The 20,121-nt window shown below is 44.3% G+C and overlaps 1 protein-coding gene, 1 long non-coding RNA gene and 1 pseudogene across 4 annotated transcripts in view; 1 reads left to right on the top strand and 2 right to left on the bottom strand.

The window, feature by feature from the left end:
* Positions 1 to 20,121, bottom strand: part of MED16 (mediator complex subunit 16) — a 132,936-nt gene that overhangs the window by 17,346 nt on the left and 95,469 nt on the right. The window lies entirely within an intron of this gene.
* The window catches only part of LOC130267825 (uncharacterized), a 71,745-nt gene that overhangs the window by 1,932 nt on the left and 49,692 nt on the right, over positions 1 to 20,121 (top strand). The window contains exons 1-3 of one of the 3 annotated variants that reach the window (XR_008843302.1): positions 8,168 to 8,182; positions 8,939 to 9,137; positions 9,239 to 9,585. This is a non-coding gene — a long non-coding RNA (uncharacterized LOC130267825). Of the gene's footprint in view, positions 1 to 8,167; positions 8,183 to 8,938; positions 9,138 to 9,238; positions 9,586 to 20,121 lie in introns of those variants that run through there. The other 2 variants (XR_008843306.1, XR_008843299.1) reach the window with 2 other exon arrangements.
* Positions 3,056 to 3,129, bottom strand: LOC130343530 (U2 spliceosomal RNA; annotated as a pseudogene).

Here is a 20,121-nt window from a genome sequence, read left to right as displayed (position 1 = left end):
ACACCCCACTGGCGTTTGACAGATCTTTGGAACAGTGGGCTGTGCAAATGAAAAATTTAATTTTTCATTTTCACGGACCACTGTTCCAAAAATCTGTCAGACACCTGTGGGGCGTAAATGCTCATTGTACCCCTTATTACATTCCGTGAGGGGTGTAGTTTCCAAAATGGGGTACGTTTTAGGGTACGTTCCCACTGGCGTGTTACGGTGAGTTTCCCGCTAGGAGTTTGAGCTGTGGCGAAAAATTTGCCGCTGCCCAAACTTGAAGCAGGAAACTTACTGTAAGCCTGCCCGTGTGAATGTACCCTGTACGTTCACATGGGGGGGGGGGGGGGCAAACCTCCAGCTGTTTCAAAACTACAACTCCCAGCATGTACTGACAGACGGTGCATGCTGGGAGTTGTACTTTTGCAACAGCTGGAGGCACACTGGTTGGAAAACCTTTAGTTAGGTTATGTTACCTAACTCAGCATTTTCTAACCAGTGTGCCTCCAGCTGTTGCAAAACTACAACTCCCAGCATGTACTGATCGCTGATGGCCATGCTGGGAGATGTAGTTATGCAATAGCTGGAGGTACGCAACTACAACTCCCAGCATGCCGAGACAGCTGATTGCTGTTTGGACATGCTGGGATTTGCAGTTTTGCAACATCTGGAGGGCTACAGTTTTAGAGAACACTGCAAAGTGATGTGCAAACTGTGGTCCTCCAGCTGTTGCAAAACTACAATTCCCAGCATACCCTGACAGCAAACAGTTGTTTGGGAATGCTAGGAGTTGTAGTTTTGCAAGATCTGGAAGGCTACAGTTTAGGGACCACTATATAGTGGTCTCAAACTGTAGCCCTCCAGCTGTTGCAAAACTACATATTCCAGCATGCCCAAACAGCTGTCTGGGCATGCTGGGAGTTGTAGTTTTGCAACATCTGGAGGGCTACAGTTAGAGCGACTGTATAATGGTCTCAAACTGTACCCTCCAGATGTTGCTAGGCAACTCACCGGCTTCCGTCGGATCCAGCCGCACGTCATCGCCGCCCGCCAATCTCCGTCGCCCGCAGCCTCCGTCGCCCACCCGGATCGGTAAGTGGATCTTCGGCGCCGGTCCCCGTCGTTTCCCCGTCCTGCCCCGCCTATTGTGGGAGGGCAGGACGGGGAAAACTAAAGTAAACCCCCCCGCCCCCGATCTGCTATTGGTGGTCGCGTCAAGACCACCAATAGCAGGGATAGGAGGGGTGGCACCCTGCCATCTCACTCCTATCGCTTCAGGGGGATCGTGGGTGTCTTAGACACCCGCGATCCCCCTTACATTCCGGGTCACCGGGTCACTATAGACCCGTAATGACCCGGAATCGCGCAAATCGCAAGTGTGAATTCACTTGCGATTTGTCGCGATCGCCGACATGGGGGGGTCTAATGACCCCCCTGGGCATTTGCACGGGATGCCTGCTGAATGATTTCAGCAGCCATCCCGCTCCGATCCCCGCCCGGCGCACGGCGGGGACCGGAACTGCCCATGACGTAACTGTACGTCATGGGTCCTTAAGACCCAGGGTGTGGGGACGTACGGTTACGTCATGGGTCCTGAACGGGTTAATAAATGTATTTTTATTATTTATTTATTTTTACACTTTTTTACATTTTTTTACATTTACATTTACATTTTTTTACAACACAGGAACTCCACTGTAGCCTTAATAAACATAGGAACAACAGTAAAAAGACATTTTTACGTCACAGTATCTCAAGACATTGTACCGAACAGCACCCGGATGATGAAGAAGACCCCTTTACGATTTGCCCCATTGATCATGTACCCAGATTGCCAAAATTATACGGAGAATTCCTCCAATAAAAAATAGTTTTTTCTTATCTTTCCTATTAAACTACCTCATGCAAGCCGGTAAGAAACTATGCTGTTATTATTTTAACACTATTATTATTTGATGCCACTACTACGTTTTTTTTCCCTTAGTTTTATTTATATTACTTTATTTTTTTTCTTTATTTTTGTTTACAATTTTTATAGTTCTGATAACACCATTATCCACACAAACACCTAGCTATCCCAAAAACTGACTTATTTCTATGCATTATACCATCTCCTGCTAAATTGTAATGTTTTGCTGCCATCTACTGGCGAGCTGTGTAATTTACAACCCCTCCATTCATTCCTACTACATTACACTTTATACAATCCTTCCTGTTCCAATTGACCTAGTTGCCCATATATGGAATCCACTTGACCCCAGTTCAAACACTTTCCTAAGTACCAATTGACCTACATATGTCTATCTTAAGTAAAGAATAACCACGATCTTTTATTTATTTATTTTTTTTATCTAAGAGCCAAGGAACATGCTCTCGAATCACCCAAAGTGCAAGAAAAAGTGCAAACGTGTTACACTAAAAAAATGTGCACAGAGGATGCGGTCTATCGCAAGCCCTTCTCTGATAGGAGAGAGGCCCCCAACAAACCTTACCCTTCGCCTCCGGACCAAAAGGTACCTGCGAGGTTCCAGGTTCGATGTCCCTTTTCGCCGAAAGCTACTAAGGGACAACAAATGCTCCCGGCATCCCCCTTGGCATTAGCCAAGGTATCTGCCCGCAGAGCCGATAACGGTAGGTACCCTGCCAAGGCAGGAGTATCCGGGGTGTTTGCAGGGAGGTGCGGAACCTAATCGCCATAAACACCTACCTTAGACCACCAGGAGGGACACCCAAAAGGGCTCCTGACAAATCCTGTGGACACACAACACGCAAAAAGTGACACAGTGAGACAAAAAGAAATAAGTGAATGTGAGTGCCACAAGGGGAAGAGATTATGGTGCCCATGCTTCCACTCAGTGAGCCAGTACACCCAGTGAGTTTCGGCACCTCGGGGTCACCACTCCCTGATACACAAAAGTACCTCGGCTCTAGACCCTCTCAGCCTCATGGCGAGACCCGGAGGAAGCAAGTCACATCGGGGGAGCCGTCGGGCTGATTCCTCAGAACCAGCCCTGGAACGCCCCAGTACACCTGCTCCCTACCATGCAGCACCCATCCCCACCAGCTCCACACTGGCGTCGCCTGCCATCAGCATGAAACTGATAAGAACAGATACTACACTTGATCTTAGCCAAAAGGCTGAGAACCCCTTTAAAGGGGTACTCCGGTGAAAAAACTTTTTTTTAAATGACTTCTATATTTGTAAATTACTTTTATAAAAAAAATCTTAATCCTTCCTGTACTTATTAGCTGCTGAATAATAGAGAGGAAATCCTTTTCTTTTTGGAATGCTCTCTGATGACATCACGAGCACAGTTCTCTCTGCTGACGTTATTATAATAATAATAACGCTTTATTTATTGTTGTGCTTAGTGGGATTTGAACCCAAGTCCCCAGCACTGCTAGGCAGCAGTGCTAATCACTGAGCCACCATGCTGCCCTTAGCATAGATCTGCTATGCATGGTTGCTAAAATGGACAGAGAGGTCAGCAGAGAGCACTGGGCTCGTGATGTCATCAGTGTTCCAAAAAGAAAGGAATTTCCTCTGTAGCATTCAGCAGCTAATAAGTACTGGAAGGATTAAGATTTTTTAATAGAAGTAATTTACAAATATGTTTAACTTTCTGCCACCAGTTGATTTAAAACAAAAAAGGTTTTCACCGGAGTACCCCTTTAACCCCTTAAGGACCAAGCCCATTTTCACCTTAAGGACCAGGCCAATTTTATTTTTGCATTTTCGTTTTTTCCTCCTCGCCTTCTACAATCCGTAACTCTTTCATATTTCCATCTACAGACCCATATAAGGGCTTGTTTTTTGCGTGACCAATTGTACTTTGTAATGAAATCTCAGATTTTACCGTAAAATGTACGGCGAACCCCAAAAAATATTTTTTTAGGGAGGAAATTTTAATGAAAACCACAATTTTGCACATTTTGGAGGGTTTCGTTTTCACACTGTACAATTTACGGTAATTACATGTGTTCTTTATTCTGTGGGTCAATACGATTAAAATGATACCCATGGCTACATACTTTTATATTTTTGTACCACTTTAAAAAAAAAATCTACAACTTTTTGTACAAAATCAGTAATCAAAAATCGCCCTATTGTGATCACCTATAACTTTCTCATTTTTTGCGCCGTCATCTGAACTTTTTATCGATACCACATTTGCATATATAAAACTTTTATATAATTTTTTATAAATTTTTTAATAAAACGTGACAAAAAAGCAGCATTTTTGGCCTTTTTCTTTTTTTTCTGTTTACATTTACGTCATTCACTGTACGGGATCATTAACATTATATTTTGATAGTTTGGACATTTACGCATGCGGCGATACCAAATAGGTTTATAAAAAAAACTTTACGCTTTTTGGGGGTAAAATGGGAAAAACGAACAATTTATATTTTCATTGGGGATGGGATTTTTCACTTTTTTTTTACATTTTATTTTTAAATTTTTCAACTTTTTTTTCACACTTCTTATGTCCCCATAGGGGACTATCTATAACAATCCTTTGATTGCTAATACTGTTAAGTGCTATGTATGGGACATAGCACTGAACAGTATTATCGGCTATCTCCTGCTCTGGTCTGCTTGATCTCAGACCAGAGCAGGAGACGCCAGGAGACGGCCAGAGCAAGGTCAGGGGACCTCGGGCCGCCATTACAGATGATCGGATCGCCGCGGCAGCGCTGCGGGCGATCAGATCATCTATTTTATTATGCCTGAGGGGTTAATTTACAGATCACGGCATCTGAGGAGTTAATGGCGGACATCTGCGCGATCGCGGATGTCGGCCATTACCGGCGGGTGCCCGGCTGCTGATAGCAGCCGGAACCTGCCGTGTATGAAGCGAGTACCGCTCCGATGCTCGCGGTCATACACAGGACGTAAATGTATGTCCTGCCAAACCAGGACATACATTTACATCCGTGGTCGTTAAGGGGTTAAGTGAATGTGCGCCGTGACGTACGGCCCAATCTATAAAAATTTCCCCGATCCTAGTCAGAAGGCCAGGATGATTGCCAAATGTGGTGCAGTGCTTCCACTCAGTAAGCTATTACACCCAGTGAGTTTCGGCACCTCAGGGTCACCACTCCCCAAGGCACAGAAGTACCTCGGCCTTCAACCTCCTCAGCCTCACGGTGAGACCTGGAGCAAACAGATCACATCAGAGCAGCCGTCGAGCTGATTCCTCAGAACCAGCCCCGGGGCACCTGCCCCCTCCATGCAGCATCCATCCTACATCAATGGCAGAGACTAGACCACCGATTAGAACAGATACTACGCTTGATCTTAGCCAAAAGGCCAAGAGCCATATATGTCATCAGAACGCAGCCGCATAAATGTGGCACACGCTGTACGCCGCAACTATGCAAATATATAGCACAGTCTGCTGCCTGTCCCAACTTATTGTGAAAACATTAATTTCGGCTGGGATTACACTTGGCGTGTTTGACAGAAAAAAACACCATGCTCGCTGCGGGCACATGTTATGTTGGAATCAATAGGGTAATATGAAATGCCAGACACTAATGGGGGTTTCTTCATCCTTTTATGATCTTTTTAGGCTATCAAATCTGTGGGATGCCGAAAGTATGTATTTTTTTTTTTTTTCTATGAAGTTTTGGTGTTTTTCTTCCCAATGTTTTTAATAGAAATCCTTGAGTCACATGATGAAAGAATCACATGAGTCATAATGAGAAAAGTCAGGGGGGAAATAATAATAATTATTATTATTATTATGCACATTAGGGGAGATGTATGAAAACAATATAGTACCACAATATAGTTACTTTTGACTTAAAATGTAGAAAACAAAGACAGGCGGGGAAGACAAAAACATATAACTTTAAAAAGGCAAACTTCCCTGGGCTGAGATCTGCACTACAGGACATAGACTGGGGGGAGGTGTTGTCAAATACTGATACAGAAGGTAAATGGGACATCTTTAAATCAACTCTAAATAACTATACAGCTAAATATATACCAAAGGGGAACAAATATAAACGACTAAAACTAAATCCTACATGGCTGACAAATGAGGTTAAAAGCGCAATAAACAACAAAAAAAAAGCCTTCAAAAAATACAAATCTGATGGGTCAGCTATAACATTTAAACAGTACAAGGAGCTTAATAAAATCTGTAAAAATTTAATAAAAACAGCAAAAATTCAAAATGAGAGACAGGTGGCCAAAGAAAGCAAAACTAATCCTAAATATTTTTTTTGATATATAAATGCAAAAAAACCAAGGACAGAGCATGTAGGACCCCTTAATAATGATAATGGGGAGGTTGTCACAGGCGATAAAGAGAAAGAGGAGCTACTGAATGGGTTCTTTAGTTCTGTATACACTATGGAAGAAGGAGCTGACATTGGCCAGGTCAGTGCTGGTAACACATCATGTAATATACTGAACTGGCTTAATGTAGAGATGGTACAAGGTAAGTTAAGTGATATAAATGTAAGCAAATCCCCAGGACCGGATGGACTACACCCAAGAGTTCTTAGAGAGGTAAGTTCAGTAATATCTGTACCCCTGTTCATGATATTTAGAGATTCTCTGGTGTCTGGTATTGTGCCAAGGGACTGGCGCAAGGCGAATGTGGTGCCAATCTTCAAAAAGGGCTCTAGGTCTTCCCCAGGAAACTATAGACCGGTAAGTTTAACGTGCATTGTGGGTAAATTGTTTGAAGGACTTATAAGGGATTACATACAGGAATACATAGGGGATAATTGTATTATAAGTGATAGCCAGCATGGGTTTACTAAGGATAGAAGTTGTCAAACCAATCTAATTTGCTTTTATGAAGAGGTGAGTAGAAGCCTTGACAGAGGAATGGCTGTGGATATAGTGTTTCTGGATTTTGCTAAAGAGTTTGATACTGTCCCTCACAGACGTCTGACAGGTAAGTTAAGGTCTTTGGGCTAGGAAACTTTAGTTTGTAACTGGATTGAACACTGGCTCATGGATCGTACCCAGAGAGTGGTGGTCAATGATTCTTACTCTGATTGGTCCCCGGTTATTAGTGGTGTACCCCAAGGTTCAGTACTGGGCCCGCTGCTGTTTAATTTATTTATCAATGATATAGAGGATGGTATTAACAGCTCTGTTTCTATCTTTGCAGATGACACCAAGCTTTGTAGCACGGTACAGTCCATAGAGGATGTGCATAAGTTACAAGATGACTTGGATAGACTAAGTGTCTGGGCATCCACTTGGCAAATGAGGTTCAATGTGGATAAATGTAAAGTTATGCATCTGGGTACTAATAACCTGCATGCATTGTATGTCTTAGGGGGGATTAAACTGGCAGAGTCACTGGTAGAGAAGGATCTGGGTGTACTTGTAGATCACAGACTACAGAATAGCATGCAATGTCAGGCTGCTGCTTCCAAAGCCGGCAGGATATTGTCATGTATCAAAAGAGGCATGGACTCGAGGGACAGGGACATAATACTACCCCTTTATAAATCATTGGTACGGCCTTACCTGGAATATGCTGTTCAGTTTTGGTCGCCTGTACATATAAGGGACACTGTGGAGCTGGAAAGGGTGCAGAGACGCGCGACTAAACTAATATGGGGCATGGAACATCTTAGCTATAAGGAGCGATTAAAGGAGTTACAATTGTTTAGTCTTGAGAAGAGACATTTAAGGGGGGATATGATAAACGTATATAAGTATATTAATGGCCCATACAAAAAATATGGAGAAAAACTGTTCCAGGTTAAACCCCCCCCCAAAGGACGAGGGGGCACTCCCTCCGTCTGGAGAAGAAAAAGTTTAGTCTCAAGGGGCGACACGCCTTCTTTACCATGAGAACTGTGAACTTATGGAACAGTCTACCTCAGGAACTGGTCACAGCAGGAAAAATTAACAGCTTTAAAACAGGATTAGATACATTCCTGGAACAAAATAACATTAATGCTTATGAAGAAATATAAAATCCCATCCCTTCCCCAATATCGCACCACACCCCTACCCCTTATTTCCCTGGTTGAACTTGATGGACATATGTCTTTTTTCGACCGTACTAACTATGTAACTATGTGCAGAGGTAAAGTTGACCAGTTGCCCATAGCAAACAATCAGATCGCTTCTTTCACTTTTCAGAGGCCTCTTTAAAAATGAAAGAAGCGATCTGATTGGTTGCTATGGGCAACTGGTCCACTTCCCTCTTCACAGGTTTTGATAAACACCACCTTCCCCCCCCCCCCCCCCCCCCCGCCCCCCCCCAGTGTCTTTAGAAAAAATGCCACAAAGATGGCAGAGTAAAGAAATGAGGGGGGCAGTTTTTAGTGTTTTGTTTTTTGGGGGGTCAAAAAAAAAAAACCCAAACAATCAAACAAGAATTGCATCTGTTCCTAGGCTTAGGCTGGGATTAAACACGACTTATGTGTGGCGTTTTTCAAAGCCCACATTGCTTTATTTTTGGTTTTCCCCCTCCCCCCTTTCGACAGACGTCTGTCCAACTGTTGCAAAGCTACAACTACAAGCATGCCCAGGGCATGCTGGGAATTGTAGATTTGCAACAGATGGACAGCCACAAGGGATCAGTGGTGCAGTATGTCAATCTAGGACCATGGTGTCTGATCTTGAACTGGCAGCAGGAGCCACGACCACTATTAATCAGTGGCTGCCGGGATGTCTAACGAGTGACATCCTTTGCTCCAGACCACAACGTCAGGGATGTCACTCGTCAGATGTCCCGGCAGCCAGCGCTGCTCATTAAGCCTGCCAGAGCCGCACTGATCTGTGTAAGAAACCTATGGGCCCAGGCTGTTGGGACCACCAAATTATAATTACAAATACTGAGTGTCTGGTTAGGAGAAACAAGTATATTGCACCCACAGGGAGTAGCCCCATTTTAATAAGAAATTGCCCAAAATCCCTTAGATAACAGTCATGCAGAATATATAAGAAAGCTTTTTTGTTTTTCAGCCAATCAGAGAGCAGCACTACTGAAATAGAACTCTCAGGAGGTAACAGCGTGTCACACATGTGATGTCATAGCCATTGTCCACCAGAGAGCAGCACTGAGCAGATATAATACTGCTCCTGCTCATTCTTCATCAGTGAGGGGCTGATGCTGGACACTGTAGGGACCGAGAATGCAAAGTCATATACACTACTGTGACTGGTAAGTGTCACATTGTTGTGACCAAAAGGTCTTTAGTGCAGTTCAATGTGCTTTTCTATAATAAACATGTAAATAATCTATCTTTTGTTTTCCTATCTTAGATGCATTATTTCCAGGATGTGGAGTAGCATTTCCGGACCTACAGCAAGACGTTGGATGAAGACGTGGATTTCCAGACCTAGCAAGAATTTGGATGAAGGCACAGCCCCTCGAATCACGCACATACACAGACACATTGGCCCAAATTCTAGAGGTAACCTCCTTTAGTATGCCCAGAGGAAGGGCAATACAGTAGCCATGGATTCCCTACAGGTTTCCTCCCCTCTGGAGGTTTTTCCTGTCCTGAGTATTAGTTACTGTACGCTCTTTGTGAGTGATGGAGGTTACATAAAATCCCTACACAAACATTTTAATATATAATAAATAAAGTTCCCCTTTTTAAACCATTCTTTAACTTGTTTGACTCATTTATTTTATTTGTGTGTGAAAAATAGTGTTAAAAAAAAACCTCATGTCATCCACGTTTTGCTAAGTGTCCAAAGCTGCTCTCCTGCACGATCTGCATAATGCGGTGCGGAGAGAGGCAACTGATGCTGGGTGGCAACCATAGGACACCCAGCAATTTCCATGCATGAGCCTTTTTCTGATGAACGGGACCCTAGGAGAGTGGAGGAGGCAGGTGAGAGGACCTCCATCCACCATTTTGAATGATCACCAGATCGCCACAGGTGAATCCATCCTTGAATATAATGTCCACATTGCCGTAACCTGCTTTGATCAAGGCATCTGAGGGGTTAATGACAAACATTAGAGCGATCGTTGATGATTGCCATTATTGGCAGGTCTCTGGCTGCCAGGACCTGTCATACATGATGCGAGCACCGATCCATTGTTTGCATCATGTACAGGGTGTAAATATACATCCAATCACATCAGGACATACTTTTACAGGGTCCACCTACTCAATTTTGATTGTAAAGCTCGAATGTCCACACAGAAAATTTATGTGCAGATATTCTGAAGTGGAGCGGTGTCAGAACATGCTGGCGCTAAGATTGCTCAGAAATTCGCTTTATCATAGGCAGCAATGTATTTCTGAGCAGAATACACAGAAAGAACAGACGTCTATTCTTTCTGCGGATGACCGAATTTGAATTTCGGCACCAGATATTTCCTGTGCAGAAATTCTGCTGTGTGCACAGTGTGCCAGAACCCCATTGAAATTAATGGGACTCTGCTGCAGCGGAATTTCCGTACAGTATATTCCTGTGCAATTCTGCATGGAAAACCTAACGTGTGAACATAGTCTAACAGTCATTAAAAAGGGTGGGGCGGTGCAAATAAGGGTGAGGGCCAAGGGCCAGAGACAAAGGGGCGGCAAAATGAGGTTTTGCCTTGGGGGACCAAAATCCTTGCACCAGCCTTGGCGGCCATGGCCCGAGCTGCCAAACAGGCAGGGTTCCTGTGCCATTTCAATCCCCTGCATATGAATTGTATCTCTTCTATCACTTCCTGTCAGGGGTGGACCGACACCACCCAGGGCCCCAGACCAAATAAAGCAAGGGCCCCCAGCAAGACTCCACCCCTGGCCCCACCTCTGCCCCACCCCTATTCCCGCCCAGTATGCATATGAATATTTGCCATGGAAAGGAATAGGGGGTGCAGTGCACTTGAGGCTATGGGGTACTTTGAGGGATGGCAATGCCAATCACCTTAACTACACCGAGTGCCTTAACCCCTTAAGGACGCAGGACGTACTCAAACGACCCCTTTTCCGAGTCCTTAAGGACTCAGGACGTTTGAGTGCGTCCTGTCAAATCCCGGCCCCCCGCCACTAGCCGGAGGGGCGCCAGATGCCTGCTGAAATCGTTCAGCAGGCATCGCGGCATATAGCCGAGGGGGGTCATGATGACCCCCAATGTCGGTGATCGCAGCGCATCGCTCGTCAATTCAGACGAGCGATGTGCTGCGATTCCGTTCCCCGCCGCTCGCCGGGCGGGGATCGGAGCCGGATGTCTGCTGATTTCAATCAGCAGACATCCCGGCAGTGTGCCGGAGGAGGTCCGGAGGACCTCCTATACGGCGATCGCTGCAGGACGCCGGTAACTACTTACCGGCGTTCTGCAGCGGTTCCGGGTCATCAGGGTCACGTGTGACCCTGTGAAACGGATATAGATGATGAATGGTGGTGTAATATACACCACCAATCATCATCAGTGTTGTACTGGGGGCTGGCATTGTTGCCACCGCCCCCACTACAGTGTTATTGGGTGGTCAAAGTGGCCACACCAATCACATAGTAATGGGAGGGGATGGTGGGGGCTAGGAGCATGTTGCTCCGTTCTGTCCGCCATTTCAGAGAGATTTGGTGTGCAGGAAGGAGCCCCGTGCTGCCCACCATCCCCTCAGTAAAAAAAAAAGTGCCCCTTGCCCCCTTTCTGTGGCCCCTTGGCACAGAAATCCCCAGGGATAGCTTTAGATTAGGTAGGGACAGGTTAGGGTTAAAAAAAAAGTCTTTTCTTTTTTTTCAGCGTACCTCAGTGGGTGTCCGTGGGTCCGTAGCACCTTTAGCTGTGTGACCCCGGCCCTGCTGGGTCGCTGCGGTCTGCCGCCAGCGTTTTTATTTTGGCGCAGATGTTTATTTTTTTTCCTAAGCGTGTGTGCGGACCCTCTTAGTTATAAAAGAGCGGCCCACCCGCCACTGATCAGTCCCGTAGTACTGATCAGCGTTTTTATTTTGTGGTGCCAGCGCTTTTTTTCGGGTTTTCTAGCGCTTTTTTGCACCCATAGGCGGTCCATGCCACCAGTAGCAGGCGTGTACTGTGTGGCCGGACCGTACCTGTGTGTGCGGCGTGCCTCACCGCTGTCAGTGATTTATCACTGATCAGCGTTTTTTAGTGGTAAAGGCACTTTTTTCGGTTACCGCGTTCTTTTTTGCACCCAAAGGCGTTCCGTGCCACCAGTAGCAGGCATGTACTGTGTGGACGGACTGTACCTGTGTGTGCAGCCTGTCCCACCGCTGTCGGTGATTTATCACTGATCAGCGTTTTTTTGGGGGTTCAGGCGGGTGCATTTTTTCGGGGTTAAGCGGTTTTTTATTTTATTTTTCAGTTTTTTTGTGTGGGGGTCTGTGTACAAGCCACCAGCCACTGTTCTGGGCTGAGTGGCCGGACCCTCCACTGACTTCTGCGCCCCCTGCCGCCACAAGCGCTAATTGGTGTGCACACCACTGATTAGATAAACGCTTTTTTTTGGCGCAGGGCTTTTTTTGAGCTAGAAGTCCCCTTTTTTATTTTTATTTTTTATTTTTTTAAAGTCCCCTTTTTTATATTTTTTTATTTTCTGTTAGGGCGGGTTAGTTTAGTTTAGTTAGGTTAGGCCACACACACACACCCCCCGTTATCCACATTAGAGTAGGGAAATGGCCCGCAGAGAGTTTTCGGCGGAAGAGGCATATGCCATAATTGCCTCCGACACCGAGAGCGGCTCAGAGGACGATGAAGACCCCACTTTCCTTATTTCATCGTCGTCCTCATCATCTAGTTCAGATGATGAGCCACCAAGGCGGCGGAGACGCCGCCGCAAACCTCCTCTGCCCTTGATCCTGTGCCCCATGCTAGTATGAGTCCTCCTGGCGCTCATACTAGTGAAGCCCCCAGCAAAGTTCACTGGTACATCGTACCGGAGAACTAGTGGACCATGAGCCCGTGATTCCAGAGTTTGTTGGCGAATCAAAATTAACATTGACTTTTTTGGTAATTTTTTCAGTGACGACTTTGTTAATTTGATGGTTACACAGACGAATCTGTATGCCCAACAGTTTGTCGCCACTAACCCGGGCTCATTTTTAGCTAGACCGGGCGGCTGGACTCCAGTGGATGCAGCCAAAATGAGGACCTTTTGGGGCCTCGTGCTGCATATGGGTCTAGTTAAAAAACCCAGTGTCAGGCAATAATGGAGTGGGGACGTCCTTTACCAGACACCCCTCTACAGTATGGCCATGACACGTCCCCGGTTGGAGGCCATTCGGAGATGTTTGCATTATGCTGATAATGCGGCATGTCCCCCCCGAACTGATTCTGCGTATGACCGCCTGTATAAAATCAGGCCGGTCCTCAATCACTTCGGGGCCAGATTTTGGGAGGCCTATGTCCCGGGGCGGGAGGTCTCAATTGATGAGTTGCTCATCAGCTTCAAGGGGAGACTCAGCTTCCAGCAATACATCCCGACCAAGCGAGCGCAGTATGGCGTGAAAATGTATAAACTTTGCGAGAGTACCTCCGGGTACACTTGCAAGTTTATAGTGTATGAGGGACGAGATTCCCATTTTGAACCCCCAGAATGTCCCCCCACTCTAAGAGTTAGCGGGAAAATCGTTTGGGGCCTTTTGCACCCATTGCTAGATAAAGGTTACCACCTTTACGTGGATAACTTTTATACTAGTATCCCTCTCTTCACATCCCTCGCCGCCAGATCCACAGTCGCTTGTGGGACAGTCCGGAAGAATCAAAGAGGCCTTCCGCCCCATCCCCTACATGTTTCTATCCCCCGGGGTGAGTCCCGTGCCTTTTCCCATGAGAACCTGTTGTTGGTCCGGTATAAGGACAAGAGGGATGTCCTTATGCTCACCACAATTCATGGGAATGGCAGCACCCCTGTCCCTGTGCGAGGTACCGCGGGACCGGACCTCAAGCACAATTGTATTCTGGACTACAATCGGTATATGGGGGGAGTTGATCTTTCTGATCAAGTCCTCAAGCCATATAATTCCATGCGGAAAACACGTGTATGGTATAAAAAGGTTGCGCTCTACATGGTACAGGTTGCCATGTACAACTCTTTTATACTGTACAAGTACGCTGGCAACACAGGGACATACCTGCAGTTCCAAGAGGTAGTTCTAAGCACCTCTGGAACTTTAGGTCCCTGGATCGTCCCGGGCCAACACTTTCCTGGTGTGATACCCAACACTAGAAGGTCGGGACGAACCCAGAAGAAATGCAGGGTGTGTCACAAGAAGGGGAGACGGAGGGACACCACCATTCAGTGTGACACTTGCCCAGATAATCCGAGCCTCTGCATAGGCTGTTTCAGGGAGTATCACACTTCCATAGAGTACTAAATTTTCCATCCTTTGCCCTAATTTTCCTTCCCCAGAATTCGGCTCCAATGTACCAGTCCAGGGTACATTGACTTCCAAATTTTATACCAAAATACTCAATACTCTACCCCCCCCCCCCCCCTCCCAAAAAAAAATAAAAAAATTTTCCCAATACCCCAATATTTTTTTTCTTCCCCCTAAAAAATGGGTCATGGGACACAGAGTCAACAGCATTGGAGGTTTGCAGTTTCCTCAAATGCGCAACATTCTCTCTCCACCTGAGCGGGTTGCGAATTTGAGGTAACAGAATAGGGACGGCCCCACACATCCCCTTCCCAGAATGATGATTCAGAGTATAGGGTTTGGGGCGGGCATCATTTTTACTTGTGGCTGTACTCTGGATTATCATTCTGGGAAAATAATTGGCATATCAGTACTAAAATTGCAATTTTCTTCCCCCCCCCCATAGTACACTTCATCCATTCCTGGAAAATAAATGAAGGGAACACCCGTCTGTTCCAAATCTCCACTTGACCCTATACACCTTCGCTAGGGGGTGTACTGTTTGTAGTATTCTCACATGTGGGTGTTCCTTTCTTGTATTTTCCTCTGAATGTATGTAACTGTTGGGTCCGTAACAAACATCCGCCTCAAATGCGAAGAGTTCTCGCTGAGCTCTGTCATATTTCCGGGCGACAATTCGGAGTCACATGTTAGTTGTTCCCAGAAAGATGAAGCAGAGCATAGGTTGAAAATTGCAATTTTCAAAAGCTACCCTTCATCCATTCCTGGAAAATACATTTAGGAAACACCTGTGCGTTAAAAATGTCCTCTTTACCCCTATACCCATTCCTCAGGGTGGGTACTTTCTGTAATGGTGCCACATGTGGGTGTTTCATTTTTGTATTTTCCTCGGAATGTATGTAACCGTCAGCTACTGATATGCCACAAATACAAAGTGACCTCTATGACTTCTGAGCCTTGTTGTGCGCCCGCCCAGCACGTTACCCCATATGTGGATGTATTTTTAAAGTCAGGGGGAAAAGCCCTCAAAAATTTGTAACCCAATATCTCATATTACCCCTTGTGAAAATGTAAAAAATTGGGTAACCCCAGCATTTTAGTGTAAAAACATCTTATTTTTCAATTTATGGCCCATTTTTCAAAAAACCTGTGAGGTGTTATTTCCCACTGTACCCCTTGTTACGTTCATTGAGGGGTGTAGTTTCTAAAATGGTGTCACATGTGTTTGTTTTTTTTGGCTGTTATTGCACAATGGGGGCTTTATAAATGCACATGACCCCCGACTTCGATTTCAACAAAATTTCCCTCCTTCTATTCTGAGCATTGTAGTGCGTCCACAGAGTTATTTACATCCACATATGTTTTTTTTTTTTTTTTCTCAGACGAAGTTGTTCTACAAGTTTTGGGGGCCTTTTGCCCTATTACCCAATGTGAAAATGAAACATTTGGGGTAACACTATCAATATAGTGCAAAAAAAATCAAATTTTTCACTTTTACGGCCCACTGTTCAAAAAACCTGTGAGGTGTAAGTACTCACTTTAACACTGTTGCATTCCCCAAGGGGTCTAGTTTCCAAAATAGTATGCTATGTGCTTTTTTTTTTTTTTTTTTTTTTTTTTGCTGTCCTGGCACCATAGGGGCTTCCTAAAAGCGGCATGCCCCAAGAGCAAAATTTGCTTCCATAAAGCCAAATGTGACTACTCTTTTTCTGAGACCTGTAGTGCGCCAGCAAGGCACTTTTCTACCCCATATGGGGTGTTTTCTGAATCGGGAGAAATTGGGCTTAAAATTTTGGGGGGTATTTTCTGCTTTAACCCTTTGTAAAAATGTGACATTTTTGAAAAACCAAGCATTTTAGGCAAAAAAAAATTTACATATGCAAAAGTCGTGAAACCCCTGTGGGGTATTAAGGTTCACTTTACCCCTTGTTACGTTCCCCAAGGGGTCTAGTTTCCAAAATGGTATGGCATGTGTTGTTTTTTTTACTGTCCTGGCACCGTAGGGGCTTCCTAAATGCGGCATGCCCCCAGAGCAAAATTTGCTTCCAAAAAGCCAAATGTGACTCCTTCTATTCTGAGACCTGTAGTGCTCCAGCAGAGCACTTTTCATCCCCATATGGGGTGTATTCTGAATCAGGAGAAATTGGGCTTCAAATTTTGGGGGGTATTTTCTGCTTTAACCCTTTGTAAAAATGTAAAATTTTTGGGAAACCAAGCTTTTTAGGTAAATTTTTTTTTTTTTTTACATTTGCAAAAGTCACGAAACACCTGTGGGGTATTAAGGCTCACTTTATCCCATGTTACATTCCCCGAGGGGTCTAGTTTCTAAAATGGTATGCCATGTGTTTTTTTTTTTTGCTGTTTTGACACCCTAGGGGCTTCCTAAAGGTGACATGCCCCCCAAAAACCATTTCAGAAAAATGTTATCTCCAAAATCCCCTTGTCGCTCCTTCCCTTCTGAGCCCTCTACTGCGCCCGCCGAACACTTTACATAGACATATGAGGTATGTGCTTACTCGAGAAAAATTGGGCTACAAAGGCAAGTAAAAATTTTCTCCTTTTTACCCCTTGCAAAAATTCAAAAATTGGGTCTACAAGAACATGCGAGTGTAAAAAATGAAGATTTTGAATTTTCTCCTTCACTTTGCTGCTATTCCTGTGAAACACCTAAAGGGTTAAAACACTGACTGAATGTCATTTTGAATACTTTAGGGGGTGCAGTTTTTATAATGGAGTCATTTGTGTGGTATTTCTAATATGAAGACCCTTCAAATCCACTTCAAAACTGAACTGGTCCCTGAAAAATATCGAGTTTGAAAATTTTGTGAAAAATTTGAAAATTGCTGCTGAACTTTGAAGCCCTCTGGTGTCTTCCAAAAGTAAAAACCCATAAATTTTATGATGCAAACATAAAGTAGACATATTGTATATGTGAACCAAAAAAAATTTATTTTGAATATCCATTTTCCTTACAAGCAGAGAGCTTCAAAGTTAGAAAAATGCAAAATTTTCAATTTTTTCATCAAATTTGGGGATTTGTCACCATGAAAGGATGCAAGTTACCGTAAAATTTTATCACTATGTTAAAGTAGAATATGTCACGAAAAAAAAATCTCAGAATCAGAATGATAAGTAAAAGCATTCCAGAGTTATTAATGTTTAAAGTGACAGTGGTCAGAATTGCAAAAAGCAGCTGAGTCCTTAAAGGACAATTCTCACAGTAAAAAATTGTTCAGCTTTTAGTGCAGAAGGTAAAGTTATATAGGTTTGTAAATCACTTCCATTACCAATGCTGCTTAGAAACAAGCTTTTTCTGCATTCTTCTGTCTGACAGGAAGTTCAGCTGTTCCAGGGCAGAGAGGAGTGCAGGGCAGAGTAGGGGGAGGTGATTGTGCCAGTGTAAAGCTGTTTCACTGAGAGGAGGAGGGGGAGGGAGTGATTTTACAGTGTAAAACTGCAGCTTCAACTCTAGGGTCCCTCTCTCTGAGCACTGAGATTAGTTTGTTTCCTCGTGGCCACCCTGCTGTATAGGGCTATGATTGGAGCTCAGTGTTATGTGGGAGTGACTAACATAAGTTAGGGGTGGTAACAAGCTCGCTGCTCAGGCAGCTGGGAGCAGGAAATGTGAGCAGTGCATGCAGGGAAATGTAGTCTTTGAGATCACAGGCATAGCCACCATAACCAGGAAGTAACTGGAATTTATGAGCTGAATAGCCGGTGAATGGGGGCCGGAAAAAAAATCACAAACATGTCAGAGAGGTGGTAGGTAAATATACTATGGAATGGCTAAGTATTTTTTTTTTCTTTGCTGCATGGGATATCTTCTTTAAGGACCCGGCCATTTTTTGCACATCTGACTACTGTCACTTTAAACATTAATAACTCTGGAATGCTTTTAGTTATCATTCTGATTCCGAGACAGTTTTTTCGTGACAAATTCTACTTTAACATGGTGGTAAATTTTTGTGGTAACTTGCATCCTTTCCTTGTGAAAAATCCTAAAATTTGATGAAAGATTTGAAAATTTAGCATTTTTCTAGCTTTGAAGCTCTCTGCTTGTAAGGAAAATGTATATTACAAATAAAAAAAAAATGTATTCACATATACAATATGTCTACTTTATGTTTGCATCATAAAATTGATGGGTTTTTACTTTTGGAAGACACCAGAGGGCTTCAAAGTTCAGCAGCAATTTTCCAATTTTTCACAAAATTTTCAAACTCACAATTTTTCAGGGATCAGTTCCGGTTTGAAGTGGATTTGACGAGCCTTCATATGAGAAATATCCCATAAAGGACCCCATTATAAAAACTGCACCCCCCAAAGTATTCAAAATGACATTCAGTCAGCGTTTTAACCCTTTAGGTGTTTCACAGGAATAGCAGCAAAGTAAAGGAGAAAATTCTAAATCTTCATTTTTTACACTCTCATGTTCTTGTAGACCCAATTTTTGAATATGTCTATGTAAAGTGTTCGGCAGGCGCAGTAGAGGGCTCAGAAGGGAAGGAGCGACGAAGGGATTTTGGACAGTACGTTTTTCTGAAATGGTTTTTGCATGTTAGAAGCCCCTATGGTGCCAGAACAGCAAAAAAAAAACCTCACATGGCGTACCATTTTGGAAACTAGACCCCTTGAGGAACGTAACAAGGAATAAAGTGAGCCTTAATACCCAACAGGTGTTTCACGACTTTTGCATATGTAAAAAAAAAAATATATATTTTTTTCACTAAAATGTGTGTTTCCCCCCCATATTTCACATTTTTGCAAGGGTTAATAGCAGAAAATACCCCCCAAAATTTGTAACCCCATCTCTTCTGAGTATGGAGGTACCTCATAAGTTGACCTGAAGTGCACTATGGGCGAACTACAATGCTCAGAAGAGAAGGAGTCATATTTGGCTTTTTGAGAGCAAATTTTGCTCGGGGGGCATGTCGCATTTAGGAAGCCCCTAAGGTGCCAGAACAGCAGAAAAAAAAAAACACATGGCATACTATTTTGGAAACTAGACCCCTTGAGGAACGTAACAAGGGGTACAGTGAGCATTTGCCCCCACTGGTGTCTGACAGATCTTTGGAACAGCGGGCTGTACAAGTTTTCATTTTCACGGACCACTGTTCCAAAGATCAGTCAAACACCTGTGGGGGGTAAATTCTCACTGCACCCCTCATTACATTCCGTGAGGGGTGTAGTTTCCGAAATGGGGTCACATGTGGGGTTTTTGTTTTTATTGCATTTGTCAAAACCGCTGTAACAATCAGCCACCCCTGTGCAAATCACCTCAAATGTACATGGTGCACTCTCCCTTCTGGGCCTTGTTGTGCTCCCCCAGAGCACTTTGCACCCACATATGGGGTATCTCCGTAGTCGGGAGAAATTGCGTTACAAATTTTGGGGGGCTTTTTTCCCTTTTACCTCTTGTGAAAATGTAAAGTATAGGGCAACATCAGCATGTTAGTGTAAAAAATGTAATTTTTTTACACTAACATTCTGGTGTAGACCCCAACATTTCCTTTTCATAAAAAGTTAAAGGAGAAATAGCCCCCAAACCTTGTAACGCAATTTCTCCCGAGTACGGCGATACCCCATATGTGGCCCTAAACTGTTGCCCTGAAATACGACAGGGCTCCAAAGTGAGAGCGCCATGTGCATTTGAGGCCTGAATTAGGGATTTGCATAGGGGTGGACATAGGGGTATTCTACGCCAGTGATTCCCAAACAGGGTGCCTCCAGCTGTTGCAAAACTCCCAGCATGCGTGGACAGTCAATGGCTGTCCGGCAATACTGGGAGTTGCTGTTTTTCAACAGCGGGAGGCTCTGCTTTGGAAACAGTGGTGTACCGGACGTTCTTATTGGGGGAGG

The sequence above is a fragment of the Hyla sarda genome, chromosome 1 (genome assembly GCF_029499605.1).
Source record: "Hyla sarda isolate aHylSar1 chromosome 1, aHylSar1.hap1, whole genome shotgun sequence".
Lineage (NCBI taxonomy): Eukaryota > Metazoa > Chordata > Amphibia > Anura > Hylidae > Hyla > Hyla sarda.
This window is presented reverse-complemented; position numbering and strand designations above follow the sequence as displayed.